General features: G+C 41.4%; 1 protein-coding gene across 2 annotated transcripts in view; it reads right to left on the bottom strand.

Annotated features, from left to right (window-relative positions):
- The window catches only part of PTPRT (protein tyrosine phosphatase receptor type T), a 462,769-nt gene that overhangs the window by 423,067 nt on the left and 18,425 nt on the right, over window positions 1–21,277 (bottom strand). The gene's annotated exons all lie outside the window — the stretch shown is intronic.

The following is a 21,277-nucleotide window of genomic DNA, read 5'->3' as shown; positions in this document are numbered from 1 at the left end:
TACGCTCTCCTGCAGTTTCAATTATACTGTCACTTGCACATTTGTTTGTCCTATTTAGCTTCTCTGTTCTTAACTGTGGTTCATGACACTCCTAATTAGGATTGCTAGCACAATTGCTTTCACCATCAGAAGTAACAATCCAGAGCTAGCTCGCAAGCCTGAAACCAGTGGGAACAAGTGCAAAAAACAGAGTAGCTCTATACTGACAGAGCAAGAACCATATTATGCTCTCTGGGTAGCTGCACTTCCACGGTACAAGTGCAGAAAATACTAAGCAATTTCTAAAAATGATTAGGGTCTCTTGGGAAGAAAGGACTTTGAACAATATTTATAGAGAAACTGAACTAGAGAAAAAAAAATGAGCAGCCCCTACTGCCAGAGCAGTCCTTTAAATCCCAGTAATAGCATAATATTATAGCAGAAACTAAGTAAACTTCTTCATAAGGGGTTTATCTAAAGCCAGCTTACCTCTTCCTACAGGGGCTCATCCCAACTTCCTCACTAGCACCAGTACAACAAACACAACAGTGCATGTGTGTTAACAGTGGACCTCAGGGCCACAGGCCAGGCTAGAAAGTAATTCCTTCAATTGTTCTTGTATTCTGGGAAGGAATGGTTCTGGTTTTGTTTGTTTGGGTTGGGGTTCTTCCCCTCTCTTGATTTCAGCATCCACAAAAAACAGTCTAAAAACAAAGTCAGTTGGAAAAGCTATCAACAACAAGGTGAGCATAGTCTTTGGTGCAGTAGCAAGACTTGCTCATCAGCACATCTAGCAGCTGAATACACTATATTCCCTGACCCAGTATGTAGCAGCTTTCCATTTTTAAAGAAAGGACAGGGTGCTCTCACTTCTGTTTTTATAAGTCAGGCATAACATACATAAGCAAAACACGAGAGGCCATGCTCGTGCACCTAAAGAGCCATCATTTCCCACTCCCCCAACTCTGTCCCGCAGACAGTAATAGTCTAGTAGAGAATGTTTCCTCTTCCTCCTAGCCTTCAATAACAGTCTTGAAATCAAGTGATAGTTATTATCTTAAATTAACAGAAAACATTTCTGTATGTTTCATCAAAGGCAGATTTTATGTCAAATACAATGAAAAAGAGAATACTGTTTCTGAATGCTGCTTTCACATGCTCACGTATTTGTCACTTGTGGAGCAATCAGACTGCTTTTTTATGGTCACACACCTAAGACGACCCGTAGCAGATTAAGAGGAACCATTTGAGCAAGTGTATTCCATACCACCCTGTACTTATGGCATCTGATTTAACTCTCTCACATGGGTAGAATTCAAAGATACAGGTACCACTGAAACTTCCAAACCCTAGTCCTTAGAGTCACCTCTATGCCTGGATGCCGTCTGGGACAGGGAACATGTATTTTGTGGTGCACAGCCACTTACCAACAATAAGTTACATCTACATTAATTATGCAGTCCCCCATGACCATGACATCTGGGCACATCAAGGCTTATTAATTTGACTAGATCCTTGGACATGAAAGAACTTGTGCTAGTACACCTGTAAACAAGTCACAAAAACCACAGCTCAGATTTGTCAAGCAGGTGCCTAAACACGAAGGGCCTTGGCAGGCATTTCTGACAGCTCCAAGAGACTTCAGTTATTCAAGATTAGGCAAAAAGTCTGTGAAGAAAAGGGAAGTGAACCCTGATCCACAGATCAGCCGCACATCATTAAACAATCCTTTCATATACAGAGGCAGGACATACATAACCCAAGGAGGAGTCCAGATAGCAAAACTACAGGGTCCAAGTGCTTGATCTTGCAATCCAGCAAGCTATTCGCTTCCCAGTGAAGTCTATGTGATCTGCAGACCCATGTCGTGGTGCTGTACCAACTCATCTGGGGAAAAAAACCCTAAAGTCAGCATTCAGCCCTGTCTGTCCCTTTACCCACAAGTCTCCTTTAAGGGTCCTTGCACAGCCTGGGGAGCTGCTCTGATGAGGGATGATGAGCAGGAGCATCCAGCTCACACAACATAACCAAAGGGGAAGAAAGCAAAGGAACCCAAGAACCATCTCAGGGTGGCAGCATCGGGAATCAAGGGAAAAACATCACTAAGAGATGTAACAACTGAAACAAGCCCAAAAGCATCCACTACTGGTTTGGGTTTTTTTGGTAAGAGCTCATATTTCTGTTTTGTTTATTATCAGAAAGAAATACCATATATTTCCTATCCCATAAAATACACATATAATTTTTGTGGTAATAAGACGCAGGAGAGGTATAAATATTCCCAAGGGTTTCTGCAGTTCAGAAGAACACTGTAAAACAATTTGATAACTTGGAGATTACATTTCTCTCTATTCACCACACACACACAGACACACACATACGAAAGCCTGCCAAGGGGAACGCTATTGATGCTTTATAACTACAAGCCAATAAACCTCATGAATTTCTTTTATTTAAAGACTGCAATAGAAGCAGAAAGATAAGTAGCATCCTTAAATTCAGGATCATTAATTTAATCCCCACCCCCAATACACACCAGCCAGCTTTCCATGGTTCTTTTACCAAGTGCAAGCAAAACCAGTAAATGGCATTCAGGAAGGAACATTGCAAGCCTGTTCAGCAGAGTATCCCTCCCAAATTATCCGTAGCAAATAGTGATGTGATGTTTCTTCTGGCAGAGCTTTTGGTTTGTTCCCAAGAATAATTAAAGGTTAAGATGGAGAGGGGAGTGGTCTTTGCCCCTGAGCAGCTGAAACCAGCAACCCAGTCCATCATGCCCTGACCCATACTCCTACAAACACCAGAGCCTCTCTCCTGGAGGTCCCGGCTCAGCTCACAGGTCTTATCTCCTCCACTTCACCCACTGGAGAGGATCCAGCAGCTCCTTTTGTTGGTCACCTCTAGCACACAGCACACGAGGCATTTGGTGGGACTGAAGAGCAAGATCAGAGCTGGCGTAAGAGTCACAGCAAAGGATTCTCCTCCCCTCCCCAAAGCAGCTACAAAGCTGACAAGAGGATTCATAGTGGCAGCATGTCCAAGAGTCTGCTTTAAAATTATGAGGTCATCAAACTTGCTATTACAAAGCAGTGTTTCTGTAAGATGCTGTTATCAAATATGACCCACCACAGCCACCCATGCCTTGCATCAGCTGGTTTATTTGTGGCGTTTGGCACCATAGTTCCCGTTTGCAAGAACACAGAGCATCAGCTGTGCCTGCTCTGAATTGCAATACAGTTGCTCCACATGGAAAGAAAAGGTAGATCAAACCCTTAAACTGTCAAAGGCTTCAACAGAGAAGAAATAAGATGCTGTGGAGTGGGGAGTGCCAAAAATCCATCAAACACAGGTTAGCTATCTTGTCAGTGGTGCTAAATAGGTATAAATGGACATGTTCAGTCAGGCAGAGACAGCACTGTGGGGAGCTCAATAAGCAAGAAGGAGGAGGGAGGCAGCTCCCCTTCCAGATGGGATAAATCAGCATCTGTTTTGCTCTCAGCTTTGAACGCCTAAATGCATCTTGAAAAAAAAAAGTCATCACACAGAGGTAGAGGACTAAGACTGAAAAGCAGGAGGACTTGTTAAATCAGACAGCACATGTTTTGGACAATGCATTCAGACAGGAAAGGATTGGTAATCCTTCACAACCTGGGCATCATCATTTGTTTTGTCCTTGCATGTTTTGAATGCAAACCCTTATTTTATAAAAGCACCTGCTTAGTTATGCAAGCTTCTTGTAAACCACCTCTACTCAGTAAGGGTGCAAAATTTAATAAACCCCTTGACTCCCATTATTTCTGCTTTAAAATTTCAGAGCAACATTTCTATTCCACGAATCACCAGTGATCTGCCCTGCCCAGCAAAATAAAAAAGAAGTAACAGCTGCTCCGTCTGAAGCACCCCCATACTGCAGCTGCTGCCGCTGCTCGCTGCACGGCTCGTGTTCCAGCAGCGAAGCGTGAGAAGCCCCGCTTGGCCCAGCAGCCGCCACGCAGCAGAGGGGCAGCTCTGCAAGCACGCAAGTCAAGTTCGTTTCCACCTACAGTTCTCCCCCAAAATCTGTCTCTGTTCCTGCTGGAGACCATACGCACCTGTCGCAGTTCCAAGCACCACAAAAGGCACTTATTTGTACAAAATTTAGTTCACAAAGCTATTCGGCTTGGGACTTCAACACCTCCCCTTGTCCTACAAAAGCTAACCACAAGCATCAACCATGAATCATCCGAAATCCCAAGGCACCAAAGATCTCAAGAAACTGGTTTTAAATCTGACTAGTTGTTTGGATTCTGTTGCTCTCTGGCTTTGTGTGCAGCTTTCAAATAACCTGCATTCTGCCCCTCCCAAATATACCAAAAAATTATACAAGAGAACTGTTACTTTATTTAAAAGCCCATCTTTAAAAAAAACACAAACAAACAATCCAAAGCAAACACACCAAGATTTCACACACACACAAGAGTTTAACACAGAAGTTGCTCAAACCAGGAAAAAAGCATTCTTAAGGCTACTGTCAGAATATTAACAGCAACACATGCAGTGCCCTTCTCCTCCCAAAGCAGGTGCCCAGGACAGCCAAGCACTTACTGAAACCTGCTGCTGTCGGAGGACAGCACCATGAGGGCTTTCGGGTACACATGCGGCTGGAGAGCACTTGGCCACTCGCATCAGCAGTGCAATACTCCAGCCAGGAAGATCACATTGGCTGGGTCACATAGTTAAATCAGGGATTGATGTCTGATACTGCATGTAGGTACCTCTGTGTTCTGCTTTAAATGCCCACGTCTGCAAACAGGCTTAGCTAATAAATTTACAGAAGAAAGAAATCAGGCCTTTTGACAGAGCTAGTACTGCATTATGTAACATGGACAAAACCCTAACGTTGCCTTTAATGCTATAAAAAACCCACTTATGATTAGTCAGGTAAATAAGAAAAGGACCAAAATTAACACTTGAAATACACAAAATTATGCCCGATTCTTAAAACAAGTTTTTCAGCTGTTTAAGTCAGCGCCTATTGAAATACACTTCCTTGAGGCAAAACTTCTCTTCCGCGACACCATCGTTCTTCTTGAAAGCGCCATTTGTCTTATTTGTCCCTTTTGGAAAGGAGGTTTGATAGGAAGCTAGAACAGATCTTAAAAAGTATTCATTTAACTTCCCAACTCTGCTCCATTCCTCAGTGATGCCCTGCATGTCACCTTGTGGCTCAGGCCTGGAAACAGGATGGGATTTATAAGTGGCTGTCAGCTGGACACCAGTCATGTGGTGTTTGTGGTCACTTGTTCAGCTCTAACAGGAAGACAACAGCTTATGTCCAGAGATCTGGCTTCCCTTTGACTGTGAGACTCCTATAGCACATAAGAGCCATTTATGCCTTTGAACTCCTATTTTCTAATTCACATTGAGCACCAACTTCAACCATTATTATTACTCATCACTAATTATTGTTCTTTACCCACTTTAAGCTGAAAAAGAAAAAATTGTAGGAAGTGAAATATAGTAGACATCGTGATACAAAACCCACCAAAACCATGGACAAGTCAGACTGACATCCAACATCACCTGCATCTCCCTAGAGATAACTGGGTCTTGCAACTGGTATATCACTTTAGGACTGACCAGGTACAATATAAGCAGAAGTTTGTGACCTGTGGATCTATGGAAACTGGCTTTCCTCAATACAGGTTTAAATGTCTTAAAATGAATAAAAGCTAGCATTTTATGAAAAATATCAGAAATACAGAGCGGACAAGGTTAATCTATGAGGAAACCAGCGACCAAGCCCATCTTCTGGTTACATTCACCGATATACAATTGCTCTCGAACATTCCCAAAACATAGTGAAAATGCCAGCTAAGACTGAGACATCTCACAGAAATGCTGGAGAGGAAAATATTGGAAGATTTATACATGTCTGGAGGTAAGTGGTGGAAAAACGTCTGCAGAAGGTGCAAATTTCATCTTTCCAGCTATTCATCACCTTAAGAGACACTTGCTCTGGGCAGACATACTACAAATTTGTTACCGATTCCTCTTGAAAACTATTTCAAGAGAATTTCATTTTCCAAAACAAAGTAAATAAAAGCAGTGTCGCTATCCGCACACCAATGCAAAATGCATTTTACATGCACAAATCGTGGCTTGTGTACGTATTAAAAACGTAACAAAATTATGGGAGCTTTAAAAAAAAAAAAATCAAAACAACTCTCAGCTGCCTTCTTCCACAGCCTTGTCAGAAACAGATATTTCACTTTCCGTTCATTTGGTTGTAGGATGATCAATGTTTTAGTTTACAATAACACTTACAACTCAAGTTCTTCAGAGAGCTTTCCTGGATTAATTTCCTTCTATAATTCAGAGGGGTTGCAATGAATAAGTCAAAAAGCACAGAAGCGAGCCAAATTTGTTGTTACCTTAGTATTTATTACTCAACCACAAAAGAAATGAAACATCTCAACAAACAAAAACCCAGTCCTAAGGCAAATACTAGATACTCTACACATAAAGAAAGGAAGTAACTTGGTTTAGTCATTTGGGTTTTTATCAGGTTTTTAAACACTTCACCAAGGAAAGGATCTTGTTGACCCCTAAACTGAGAGATGATTTGGCTGATTTTTTTAATCACAGGCTGTTCTGCCAAAGACAACGCACAGCAGCAGACTTTCCCACCTGTATGTCTGTTTTTCACCACTCCTGATGGCGACACACAATTGACTATTATCTAAGGCAAAAGCCAGCTTGCTGCCTCTACTACTTCCCTGCAGGTCTCAGCAAAAAGCATGAAACAAAGCACAAGCCACACCTCACCGCCTCTGAAAAAGGGGCTGATACAGCAGGTGGGATCACTATTGACCCCATGGCCGCCCCGTTCACACCCCTGACTTCGTTAGAGCTGGTGATGCTTCTGGTGGTCCTAGCTAGATGCCTGCTGTCCTGCAAAGGACCAGTCAGCAGCCACCTAGAGAGCTTAACCTGCCAGCTGCAGCCACCCAACAGCACCAAAAGATCAGTTAAGGAGGAGCAGGCAGACTCCAGGAAACACCAGTTTTAAGAAGATCTCAAACCCGTCACCTTAACAGAGAAAACACCAAGACTCACAACTGTTTTTCTGATTCTTGATTGAAGACCACTTCCCCAGAGCAGCAAAGTAACATCCTAAAATCTTAGCCACAAGACGGAGTCTGGAGCATCCTCCTTCTCTCACGCCACTCTCCAGGTCAGCGCGGCTCCTGCCCAGACAAGTCTGTTGGAGAAGGTGCTTCAAAAAGCAGCTGGGATGCAGCAAGCACTTGAGATGGCACGAAGTACAGCAACAATAATAAAGTTCTCTTCTAAACTACATCTACACAAAATCAGCTAAAATTTGGGAATGCCTATGATATTTAAGGCAAGTCATGTATGACACAGAGAAGAAGAGGAAATATCCACCTTGCTAGCCCTTTCATTTACAATATAGTCTCTGAGATGGCTTAGTGGTGAAGAAATATTTTTCCTGTGACTAGTCAGATATGAGTGATAACAAATGGCTTCAGAAATGAATAGTTTTCATGGACATTTATTAAATAGTTTTCTTACACTGAGTAAATTTCATGGCTCTAAGGTAACTGTTGCAGTATGCTTAAAGATCCAGTGATTTTGTTCTCCATATTACAAGAGCACAAACATTGTTACTTCAAGCTCTTTTAAATTTGCTCCTTGGCTGAAGCTCGGCATGTAACTTCCAAATTAAAAATACCCGTTCACCTTCAGCTTATTTTAAAATATCTTTAGTAAAAACAACGCTTAGAGGAAGCCCAGGTTTGATGATGCCTCAGAGAGCCTGTAAGTGATATCGATGTCCAGCCAGTGTCTTTTCTTCGTTTTTGGTTTGGGTTTTGTTTTTTGTTTGGGGTTTTGTTTTTGTTTGGTTTTTGGGAGTTTTTTGGTGGGTTTTTTTTTTTTTTTTTGGGTGGGGGGGGCTGTTTTGTTTTGTTGTGGTTTTTTTTTAAAAAAAAAAAAAAAAAACAAACCAGCAAGAGCTACATTAACGAACTTCTTGGTGCCTGCACTACCATTGCCTGTAGTACTCATCAGGGTCACATTTGCCTTTTTAATCCCAAGATGCAGCCCCCTCTACTCCCTCCTGTGCTAACTACACAATGGTACCTGAAGGTATACCCCTAGATCTTTGAACTATCGTCTCTCCCTATGCCTGGAGAAAATCACCATGTTAATAGTTAAGAAAAGTGACTGCATTGGATGGCAATTACAGACCCGTGGATTATCGCATCAGGATTTAGCATAACTCTTCTGGCTGTAAAGCCAGCAGCAATGAGTACTGCAGAGTACTAAATGGCAAAGGCCCATGACATTTACCCTGGGGAGTAAACTAAGGTCAAGCACAGGCTGGTGAAATCCCAATATTAAAAGCAAAACCCCCAATCCTGCTGCTATCTAAGTTGATTAGCTGCCTACAACAATGCAGATTCAAGTAAAGAACTCCTCCGTTGAACGCGTTTAACGACACAAATTCTTGGCTAGAATCACCGACACATCACTTCACCTGCATGTTCCAAATCAGTTTGGGAAACTCCTAGGAACAGGGTGCTTCATCCTGAAAATAAGTCCACATAGCCTAGAAACAGCTGAAAAATCAGCTGTGTGGTCCAGGCATTTGTTCTGACCTAATTATTTCTAAATGAGCCTAGAGGGGTTTGGGGTATTTCCCCCCTCCCCTCTCTCCAGGGGAAATATTTGAAATCCTTAACTACATTTCTAACCCAGTGATTTCTCTACGCTTCTCAAAATATTAGCAACAGATACACTGAGGGGTAGGATGGTAAGTGTCTTCAAGTGTTCTCTGAAAATTCGTTAAGCAGAGATTTCAAGTGACAAACTACTGATCACTGGAGACCTCCAAGGTCAGTACACAGATAGGTCCCTCTGCAAGGTATATCCCCACAGCGCAGCGAGTCCTGAGGATTGGAAATGGAGGCAGTCAAATATTTATCAGTTTATAGAACTCCTTAACTGACACACCAGTTCACAGGAGGATTCTAGGGAAGCTTTATTTGATTCAGGAACAAAACTGCCTCTTAATATTTAAATTACTTTCCTTGTTCTTACTCTAAAAATAGCTACTGCTAACGCTCAGCTTTTATCTGGAGTTGTAACACTCCCGGAAGATACCAGGTGAGCCCCCCCCCCCAAGCTTTCAGACTTGCTACCACCTTTGTTTTTTCAATCCAGGTCAAATCTCCTACCTCTTCGCAAAAGTCATCGTTCAAGAAGCCGTAAGATTAGTGACTTTGTACTCTCTATTCATTTCCAACTATTGCTTGCAAAAGCAACTTGTTAACCAGCTGGCTGGTCTTTCTGCATGGCCAGATCCTGCTCCCTGCTCAGCATGAGCCAGGAGGTGATGCTGTGGCAAGGTAACACAAAGGGGATTTCCTTCCCCTCAAAGTTATCAAGAAGCAATAAGATTTCTTTATAGCCATCATAATAGACTTCTCACTTGGCCAAGTTTTATGTCAGAAAAGGAGATGGTGATCGTATCCTGACTTTACTTGGGACTGGAAGAGGAGGAAAAAAAATGATTTTTAAAACCAAGCAGGTTTAATAAGTGCTACAAAGTGCTAATCATATTCCAACATGACTGAAAGTCACTTTGCTAATTGCAGCCAAGGAAGAACATAAGAGGTATGTGAAAGAAAACAGATTTCTAGATCTATGCATACAGAGACGTGACACTTTTTAAATTCTTCCCCTGCATGGGAATATACCCACCACGTATTGTCACACCTGCAAATGGGGAAAGAGAGAAAAAACCATAGCTCCAGAACACATGAAGTATTTCTGAACTTCCTGGTGTGTGTGTGGAGGGGGTGGTGTTGGGATAAAGAAATCACGTGAATTATTTACTTAGTAAAAAGCAAGAACTACGAGGGCCTAGAGGAGATGTACAATGGAGTTTCTTTTTTTTTTTTTTAATCGATATATTTTAAAAGGGCAAATTAAATAATTAAATTACCTGAGCAACTATAGAGTTGTCAACTTGGCATCAATCCCAGGTAAAATAATTGGACAACCGATACAGAACTCAATTAATGCAGAGTTAAAGAAAACTAATACAATTCATCCATAAACCCACATCGGCTCAAACAACAGGCCTTGGCTGATTAACGTGTTCACTTCCATTAAAAAACAAACTTACTGAATACCAGTAAGGGTAAGTGTTGACAAAGACACTTCAAACTTTCAGAAGGTGTTTCACTTGGCACGACTGGACACCTTGCCCAACCAGCCTGCTGCAAGAACACAGCACATGCGAACCAAACAGAACTGCATCAGCTCCAGATCTACTACACGAGGAAGACACTCTCTCAGTCTCTGACACAGAGGGACCAGGGCCAGCCTGGCTGCTTTCCAGGCCTCTAGGACCACTGGCACAAAACATTCCCTCCGTCAGCTTACAATGCATAAATAAAAGCAGCTAGGGACAGAACGAAGATTGAGGTGTGGGTCCTTTTTTCCCAGTTTGCTGTCATGAAGCTAAACCAGCACATTTGAGGCACAAGAGATACATGGACAACTTAATGGACTAGGACAAGGATGGGTGGAAGCGAGCAGAGACTGCAGGAGATCAGAAAGGAGGAAGGAGTAGAGAAGGTGAGCTAGCTCTGATGAAGAGATTGGAAAAAGTAAATACTTGCCAAGGAAAGGAAAAAGCCACAAATATTTTGATATGTAGGAGGCACTTTTGAAAAAGGATACCTTTTTTCCCCAATGTTTAACTTAACTACACAATGCTTTTGGGCGGCTTCGATTCCCATTTCTGCTCTGCAGTGCCTCACCTTTCTAAAGCAGCGAGCTCCCCAGCAGCAGAGCTGGGTTTGAAGACAGTGCCTGCTGCTCCACAGCAGCACAAGGCAGGCCCAGGGATCTCAGGGGCTCGAGCCCTTCCAGGATTTGGAAATCAATTCTATTCCTTTCCACTTCCCCCACCACCAGCCAACCTTCGCAACTTAATTATAAATCTTTTCTCCCACAAAGAGAATGGCTGATATTCCCAATCTCATATCAAATCTGTGGTAAACTCCATGGCATCTCTTTTATTTCCAAATGAATTTGCCTTATTAAAAAGTAATGAGCTATTAATTAACTTTGCACTCATACAAAGCTGTTTAATTCTCAATCCAATTAACAGCAATCTGCTGAAGGATTCTAATGATTATTTTAAATTTGCTAAGAGAAACATCTCTGAGCCTTTCATAATAAGATATTTATAGAATGGCTTGGGCTGGATCTTGCTCACATTTTAATTCAATAACATTTTTGTAATACTTCAACATCTCTCTACAACATTATCCTTGACAACATATTATTTAGATGCAAAGCAAAGCTGAATAACTAAAACTGCTTATTTGGAAGTTGTTTTGGAGGGATTATTTTGGTTTTAGCTTTCCCAATCATATCAACATAGGCACAGAAGGTTCCAAATCCTCAAGCAGAGCTTCTGTTCAGGTAAGTCTCCCAGGGAATTCACACAGGTATTTGTTTTGCCAAGACTGCAGCAATAGGCTGCTTACAACATTTTCAAGGTGATATGGAGTCTCCTCTGTCTGCACAGGAGCCCACTCAGCAGCCCCATACAGGGCTTTATCTTGTTAAGTTATATTATGTGAAGTTATAACCATAATGACAGTGCTTATCTTGTACAACTTCTAAACCTAAATATGGGCTGGTCTTACATGGTTGGACAAGACAGACTTTATGTCCACGTGATTTTGGCATCTGGAGGTTTTTCCCCCACTCTAATACACAGACATAACAGAACATACACCTGGGTAGCACACGCTTGCAGTCACTACCTAGAGTCACCTTGCACCTTTTCAGACAGAGAATAAAGAAATCTGCCTTTTAAAGGAAAGTCATTCTCTCCACTGCTGCAGCAAAGGCACCCGACAACTAGAAAGATGAAGCTTTTGAGTCTCACTAATATTATGAATTTTCACAAAAGCAAGCGAAGAGCACGCTCAGCTCAAAACACAGAGGGGCATTCAGGAAAACAAACCCCCATTTTCCAAAACCACAAATGAAAGAAAGAAACTTTAATACTAAACATCACAACTGCATGTACTGTTCTTAGTAATTAAGTGCCTCTGCCTACCTGAAACTGCCAGAAAACCTGCAGATCAATATTCAATTCAGAGCAATTCTGTGGTGTGCCGTATTACATGGGTCCCCAATACTCAATTTCAATCACGGGTCCAGAGCAGGAAATTTATAAAGGCAGTTTGTAACTTACCTTTGCATGTGTTAACCCACATCACACACAAAGCCCACCTAGTTTAGCTTAATACGTACCCAAAATCTGAAGTAGTATAACCCATGGCATGACAAAACTGATATGCTTATCTAGAAACACAGCAATGGTTAAAGTCACAGTGGTACAAGGATGCGAGGAAGGAGCACTGAAGTGCCATAGAACACAGGCATTTTTTTATCTTTTTTAATAATACAATTTTCCTAACACTAACAATTGGTCAACATCAACACCTTTTTCTCATCCAGATATAGGGGCTTGCTGCTGTTTACTCCAGACATGCCATTTTGACCTTACCTATTTCTGTGATCACACTGGATTTCCCCACTTCGTACACTACTAACAGTGGAATCATATGCAACATCTGTCCCCATAACACTGGTACCCACTTAGGGAACTGAGGCTAGAAAAGGCTGCACCGCCTCAGCTATAAACAGAACCAAGTCTAAGAACAAAACAAAGAAACAAACAAATTCTGGCACATCAGTGAGTCCCAGTTGAAGTCAGCTCTTCCCTTTGTATGTCGATGTTGGCAAGAAGCAGGACACATCAGGAAAGAAAGCTGAATTTTCCTGATTTTTACATATTGAAGTAGTTCCCAAAACAGTTGTCTGAATTTGCTTGCTAAAGCTTTTCAGATGTCCGCAGTAGCAAACCAAATCGGATGCTGCTTTTTGCTTTGCTGTGATCCTCTAGCACTTTTGATTCTCCCATGGCATCATGCAGGACAACTACACAATGTGGAGCAAGAATGTTCATCTTCCTGATTGATGATCATCATCTTTGGGCTTTTATTTTCTCTCTCTCTCACAGACAGTTCATTCTGCATGGCTCCAGTGCTCATTTGCATGCTTCATAGCCTCCTGTTTCAGAGGGGACACAAGCTACTGTTTGATGATTTACTATCTGCCTTTGATTGAGGCTGAGGGCATTTCACATTATTTTATTATCTAATGCGTGTACACACAGCGTATTTTAACTGCTGCATCCATACTCTTATTTTACAAATCAATGCTGTGCCTCTCTCTGAATCAGAAGAGCCATCTGAAATTATTGATCTGTTCATATTTCTTTTTCTATTGATCATGTCATCTACAGCACCATCAAGTTTCCTTTGGCACAGAGTATGTTCACATTATGGAATTTTCCATGTTCAGTGTGGTAACAACCGCTATTAACTTGCCCCAAAGTAATAAAAGTTTCCTGAATATTTTGTACATAATCCTCTGGACACACTCTCACACACACAAATCACTTCTAGTGTGGCCTCTGCCTGGTTAGATTGGACAGATTACTACAGTTGACAAGATTTCCCCACTCTCATAGGATGGCCAGAAAACCCTATCCCAAACACAGCAGTCAAAAAGAGTAGCTGCTTTTGCAGAAGTCAGGATCGAAAGAGAATATGTGAAGGAGCTTTACACTCTTACAAATCACAGAAGGGGCTTTAAGAACCATTTACACATCTTGCTTAACCAAAGACAACCTCAATTTGAGAACAACTCCTATTGAACTACTAAACTGTTTTCAGGGAGTTAAAAAACCCCACAAACACCCCACCCAACTACTTCTATAAAAATTACTTCTACAAATTATTTTTCCTCAAATTCTGTTATACAGAAGTTCTTTATTATAGAATTGACACAGCAGTAACTAAATAGGTTCTTGGTGTTTTAAGGAATTAATAACTGTCATGACATCTGCGCACTTATACATTCCATCTACAAGAGGGGAAACAATGGTGCATGCACTGTGATGAAATCGAAGTTGTACACCAATTCTCAGACCTCAGGTACAGAAAATGTATTACTGTTTAGAAGAGTACATAGTTCAAATGCATTCTTTCCTCCCTTGATGGAATTCAGCTGTGCCTCCACTGTACAAACACACTGAAAGTACGGTTCCTTCGCAAGGATCCAGCACGTGGTCCCTTCCAAAACTCTCTCAACACGGTAGTACAAGTTTTATGGAAGTTGATGTTATGCAGCTTCACAGAAGAGTGGGCAAGTGCGTCATGACCTGGGCTGTCGTGCACAAACAGTATGTCCACAGTGTCACAAGTACACTGTTGACTGTGCAGGGGCAGGCCACCTGAACAGCACCTTTGCCACATGTTTAATGTACCTGAGAAGCTCTAGATAACACACGTTTTGTGTGTGCAATATTTCAATCAAAAATTCTAGCAAATCAGTTAAAGTTATTGATCTGACCAGTCTGTAAAGCATCTGGAAATAGCCAGATTATGCCCAAATAACCTCGAATTCTACCGCAGAGTTCCAGATGAATTGAGAGAGTAAGAAATAGCAAAGCCCAAAGAATAGACCAAAGAAAGCACTATACACAGAAGGATCTTGAAAGAACCATTTGATAAATATTACTTTCTTTGCATAACATTTATATACTCAAGTTCACTCCTGTTGAAGTCAGGCAGGCTGATCTCAAGAGCTGAACTACCTTAAAATTGTAATTAGGGTCTAAACACAACTATATATTGAGCAAATGGTCTTGTCTCTGAAATAACAGCACAATGTAGATCCGAGGGTGTTAGTTGAAAAGTTTGCCATAGAAGCCATAGCTCTCCCCCCCCCGCCTTTAAATCATGGTAGTTATAACATTACAGAATCTCAATTAACTGATTTATATGGAGGAACCTCATTTGTATATGCACCAAGACAGACAGCAAAACAAACAGCAGCAGCCAACAGAGAAGGATGTTACTATATTCAAGGCACTTTCAAATCAAAACATCAAAACTTTTATACTTAATGTTTTTGTTCGTCTCAAGAAAAGGTTTACAAAATTGATAGTGTTATAACACACACCATATCAAAATGCAGATGGGACAGGGTGAACCCCTTGCTAACACCGCACAGCAATGACTTGGAGCAAGGACCAAGAAAAAGTTACATCCAACTGAAACAACTAAATGCAATAGGTAGAATGCTACTGTTTAGCCCAGTTTTTCTGGGAGCATCAATAAAAAGCAGCACTTACTTTCTTTAAAAAACAAGTTTTGTTTGACAGAAAACTGGGCACAGAAGTTCACAGAAGTGCAGGATCATTACAAATTAAATGATTACTGATGCATGAAATACAACATGGCTGGAATCAAGAAAATAAAGCAGTAAGACAAAAAAAACCCTTTCACAGCCTAAGCACTTTGCACCTGTAACTTTGTGAGAACTTGAAAAAAACATCAGTTATAAAACGAGCAATTTGTTCTCCCCAAAACAAAGGAAAACTCAAGTCCAATTTGTGCAGCTTCAGCTTCTACACATCGAAGACAATTCAAAACCATCTCAGCACCAGCCTGAATTCACACGTTCAAAACCTGAGGACGCCATCTGCAGCCCTACATTTACATTTAACTTCACATTTAACATTGAATTGTGCTTCTGGCAAACTTCATTCTCTGCCTACAAAGCCTCAGTCTCTTACTCTAGAAGCAATTCCTACACCACTCTTCCAACATCCACAAGTTAACTCCTAAGCTAAAAGGACATCTGCTCTGGAACATCTGCTCTGGAACATTCAAAGAAAAACATGTAATCAAAATTAAAGATGCATCACACAATACTTGACATCATGACACCAGATTTACAGCAATGGTGAACACACTGAAAAACCCATGCTGTTGTCACTACGGTTTTCTCTACAACTGCTTCTTTTCCAGCAGTCCAGGGCACACACATGGAGATACACAAATACCACCTTCATTTTGAAGTCGCACAGCCATAGTTGCTCTCTTTTCCAGAACCCAAGAACCAATTTGATGCTGCCTGCTGTAGTTCTGCGATGGACTCAAGTGCTGGAGCGATCATTATTTTCGATTACAGCATGGTTGTGGGCTGGGGGAATCTACAGGCAATGCTGGGAACGTGCTGCCTTCACAACTACCACTAACCCCCCCCCATCTATTAAAAAAAAAAAAAAATCACTCACCTCTACCAACATCTACTACTAACTGTATCTGCTGTTTATAAATTCTTTTAATCTTGGATTTTTAGTCTTGAAGATGCATAATTTGCATGCAGAACAGCTTATTATAAATCTTCTCGCAAACAAGAACAACTACAAAGTCACTTTGTACAACATTCAAAGTCAGACAGCTCCAAAACGGTCCAGTTACTTGCAGCACAGCATCCCATTATTCATTACAGAGACACTTTCCTAGCGCTATTACGCTGTTCATATGGCACATGGGCATTTCTGCGTCAATATGGATCAGTCCCTGCAAGGTCTAACTGATTTTCCATAGCATACTTTAAGTGTGGTCAAACAACTTAAGGCCTTAATAGGTATTTTAACAGATCGAAAAAAATACAAACGAGTAAAGGCATTTTGATGTTTGCCACCACTGACAGTTTATAAGCTTTCAGGACACATATGTTTAATCAGAGAGTTGATTAGGATCATGGCTGAGTGATTATTTATTGACATGTGCATAGAGGGATAGAAACAGGATGGGATAATTGGCTCCTTGCCAGCATCACTGGCAGTCGTTGTTGACCTTTTTTTTATTTTGGGGCATCAGCCCAAATATAATGCTGTAGGTGCCAGATAAAAGGTTCAGAAGAAGTGAATCTACATGCACAGCTTCACATATGTGATTAATCCCTTTAATACTGGGACAAGCTACTCCCAAAAATTCACAGTTAGTCAGGGCTTCCATCTGGATATCCTACACAGCAGTTACACACACATTATTTTCAGCAATCCAAGCTGAAAAACAACTTGACATTTAAAAAAAAAAACCAACCCAAAACAGTGGCAGTTAGATGCATTTCAGGCACTTGGTATGAAGCAGTAATCACCACCTTTCTCTTTCAGCCCAATATTGAAACGAGGGAAGAGCAAATGTTTGCTTTTCTCAGAAGGGCAATATTCCAACAGATGAGAAGTAGAACCACCAAATATTGACAGAGTGTGAGGATTCACAAGCAAAGCAGCATAAGGTCTCTGTCCCTGATGGAACTTGAACTAAGCACCTTCACCTCCTAGAAGAGCTTGGTCTATCAACTGAACTGCTGGTAATAATCCCATCTAAGGTCTGCAAACAGAGATATCATGCTCACAAGAGAAGATTCCAATAAGAAAGATGGCTTCGAAATTGCTGGGACTCATCTGTTTCAACAAAGCTGCAAGTAGGGAATGGTTGTGGGTCAGCTCCAACAAGTCAACAGGAGCTTTTCCATTTATTTTGATGGGCTTTGAAGCAGACCCTTGAGCACAGCTGCTCAGTTGTTAATATGCAAACCTTCAAATAAATTCAAAGAACGCCTTCATGTCTCCTCTGTATGGCTGATGTCATATCCAAAATTCAGATGCTTACATTTTCTGTGAGCAGCATCAACGAAAGCAAGATAGATCAGAAACACAGATTTTTCAGTTTAAAAATTAATCTACCAACTCCCCCCTGAAGCCTTTTCTTAAGTATCCTTCTTCACTTTACTGGAAATTACCATACCTGAAAAGATACTTTGGCCCATATATGTAAATTACAATCTTTCCACCGACTTTTTTAGCACTGTAATTTACCTTTAATAATTAATAGCAAAGAAATTCAAACAAAAATCACAGTATTTACTTATGGGATTGCTAATCAACTTTCCAGCTTCATTAAAATTAAAAACTCTCTTCAAGACCTCCCCAGAAGCCTCTGTCCCCTCTTCTACACTGGACTGTGTGCACAGACAGATATACCACATACACGTACTCTTGAACCTTTGTAGTTGAAAAATAAAGATAGAGAAAACCCAGAAGCATTAAGAGTCAAAATAGGAGAATGTACACTCAAAATAGGAGAATGTTTAAGTTACAAACAGATACACTATTTCAAGTTTTAAACCCTAAAGGAGGGGGAATCAACCCCAAACCCAAAAGCATGTTCAAATAGTTTCTTATTTTGAGGAGGTGAAATAATATATTTGCAGTAGGCCACATGGCTTTGTGGGGGCAGGGGGGGTATTAGCAGCTTTGTTTTCTCAGCAGGGATCACTAGTTTGTATGGAGAGGTTTTGTGCAGATTAATATCCTTCAATGCAAAGGGAAACCTCAAGAGCATCATTTGAGTCAACCTCTGATTTGGGATAAAATCTATGACAGTATTTTTCATTACAGTAGCGAATAAACACAGCAGGGATGGGATGCATAGGAAGCAGAGAAACATGACAAAACTTACTTTTGAAGTTCATCAGATTCCTAAAGCCAGCAGAGGCTTCACAAAGGCACTTCTCTTAGTATCAAATTCAGAAACACTTCTGCATACGCAAATAGACACTTGGTACAAATTCCGACAAGGAGCAGTCAGTGCATGTCTACAGCTAGGCACAGGCATTTTAAGAGATTTGGAGGAAGGTGCTGGGGGAAAAAAAAAAAGTCAGCTGTGTATACAAGGCTTTATCTGTATGACAAAACCACACTAAGAGAAAGCAATTTAGAAGCTGACATTAACTTCCTTACTTTAATACCTCCAAGTTGAAAATCAATAGTTTTTAATTGTTCAGTGCGAAGTGAAGTTTTGTTCTGAATTGAAGCAAAAAGTTTCCACATTCTCTGCTAAAGCAAGCTCCTCAACAAGTATTTATGGAGCATTGATCAACATTTTTTCCCATCAGTATAACAAACTCAATTTCAACCTCCTATAATACAAAATGTGAACGTCTCCAACAGAAAAATTGAGCGATGCTCCAAGAATCGAGTGAAAACTGTCACAGGTCTTTTTCCCCATCCCCCTGCAGAAAGTTTCTAGTTTATCAACATTATTATCACCATACCACATATCTAAAGGAATACAATTCTGTCCAAGAGCTCCTCGTCAGCTGTTAATTCTTCAGAGCAGACAAGAAACAAAGAAGGACGCAGTTATTTAACAGTCAATTCTAAAATTCAATGGTGGGAAATTATAATAGGGATGTTAAACAAGGCAGTGCACCTCTAGATTCCTCATTAAAAAGATAGAAAAAAGAATCTTAAGGTATTTTGCAACTAGAACCCGGAAACACCAATTTATGAGAAGACAAATTAACAGCCTTTCATAATTACTTGGTATCACAGCTCCTTTTCAGTGTTTAAGTTTCCAAGAATACATCATAGTGAGATTTCAGCATCTCACTGGGCAGAAATATTGGTTGAGGTTGCATTTAACACACAGCTGCATGGCTGTCTGGCTCTTCTGTCCCCAGAAGCCTCCAAGGGCTGAGGACCATGAGCGAGAGATAGCATCTATCTGACAGAGCAGGCAACAGCATCTCCACCAGCAGATCTGCCATTCAGACAAGGATCCATCTGAACAGAGGACAGGGAAAGTAAATCCAGCAGAGGGCCATCAGGATGGTCAGGACTGAAGCACTTGCCCTAGGAGGAACGGGGCTTGCTCCAAATAATTCAGCACACCCAGAATCACAGAAAACGCAGTAATAAAAATTCTTAGCTGGCCCAAAACATCCCCCACATTGTGTTTTCCTCCCATTCATACCCTACTCCTGTCATTTTTACAACCCCACAATTTTCATTCTGCCTCATTTCTCCTGCCAACCATCAGATCTCAGGATCCCCTGAAGAAGCTTTACAAAGTAATTCAGTCTCAGGCTGTTTATCAGCATGACTGAAACCCACCTCCCACCCAAACAGCACTCCAAACAGAAGGTACAAAACCAGGGCAGGTTTCAGCATGCATTCAGAAGAGAGACTCACTCAGCACTACCTTTTTTCCCCCTTCCTATCTTCCACTGAGGAAAGGAATTCTCTTTGAAGTCTGGAAAAAAAATTGCTTCTTGCAGCACAAACCTTTGCAGGGAGAACTCTTAAATCACCTGTGGAACAGCAAGTCACTAAGCAGACTAACAGCAGCCCAGGTCCTCCCATGGTTTCTTAGCCATTAAGAAATCGCCACCTCCTTCCAGCTGTTAACAGGTTTGTTAGGAAGGCATACAGAGCCGAGTATGGCCTGGGATCCTCTGAAAAAGGGGCACATGACCCCTGTCTTACACCCACTTCCATAGTGCCTGAACCCAGCACAGCCCGTTTCTCTCTCATGGCTTGCTTCACTCTCTCCTGCCTTCTCCAGAGCTTCTCAAATTCCCTTGCGCTTTACAACTTGTACCTCTTTGCTACTCTCCTTCCCTTTCATCACTCCTAAATGAGACTAATGGCCAATACCACTGGTAACCGAATGCGAGGTTAACATTATGCAGATATTTGCAGGTTTTCTTATCTAGAAGAAAACTCACTTAGTCTATGGCCTGCACTGAAGACAGTTTGCTCCATCCATGAGTCAAGTTTGAAGCACTACAGCTACATTTACAGTCTGCTGAGCTCAGCATTTTGCAACACAGCCAGTTCTCCTGTGCTCAATACTAAGCACCCTGCCCAGCCACCTCAGAGCCAGCTGGAAGCACAAGCAGGCTCAGTTGTACAAGTGTGTAAAAGATCAGGTTCTGGGCACAAGGTCTGCTGCCTACACCAACAGCCCTGCATTAATAAGTTACCCACTCCCCAAGATAGGTGTGCAGTGGGCCATAAGGAAGGAGCAAGATGTGGAGATGTTTATAGATCCTTATGCTAGCCAGGATTGCATCTTATACAAACACAGGGGATTTGTTCCCTTCTTTGCCCAGAGTTGTATGAAGTCCCAAGTGTTGGTGCTAATGACGTGGAGTTGTCCGGTTTTGAAGACGGGACATTATTACTGGGGAACAGGCATCACCTGAGAAGATTCACATCTGATAAAGACACTACTGAGCTGACTCTGGTCTGGTGGTGGCTGGCGGGAGCACTCATACTCTCTAACCAGGAGTTCATTAAGACTCAGGGAAAAGGAAAGTACTAAGCTAGTCACACTATTGATCTTGTGTTACATGTGCAAGTCTACACACCTATGCCTTTCCTCACTAAGTAGCAGGAGCTTAGAGCAGAGGCCTAGCCTGATGTGCTTTCTCTTATTCTGTTTAATGCATGCATTTAAAGTACTATTAAACATGTTTCCAAGAC

The sequence above is a fragment of the Leptosomus discolor genome, chromosome 17 (genome assembly GCF_034619465.1).
Source record: "Leptosomus discolor isolate bLepDis1 chromosome 17, bLepDis1.hap2, whole genome shotgun sequence".
Classification (NCBI taxonomy): domain Eukaryota; kingdom Metazoa; phylum Chordata; class Aves; order Leptosomiformes; family Leptosomidae; genus Leptosomus; species Leptosomus discolor.
Note: the sequence above shows the minus strand (reverse complement) of the source record. Positions and strands in the feature narration are given on the sequence as shown.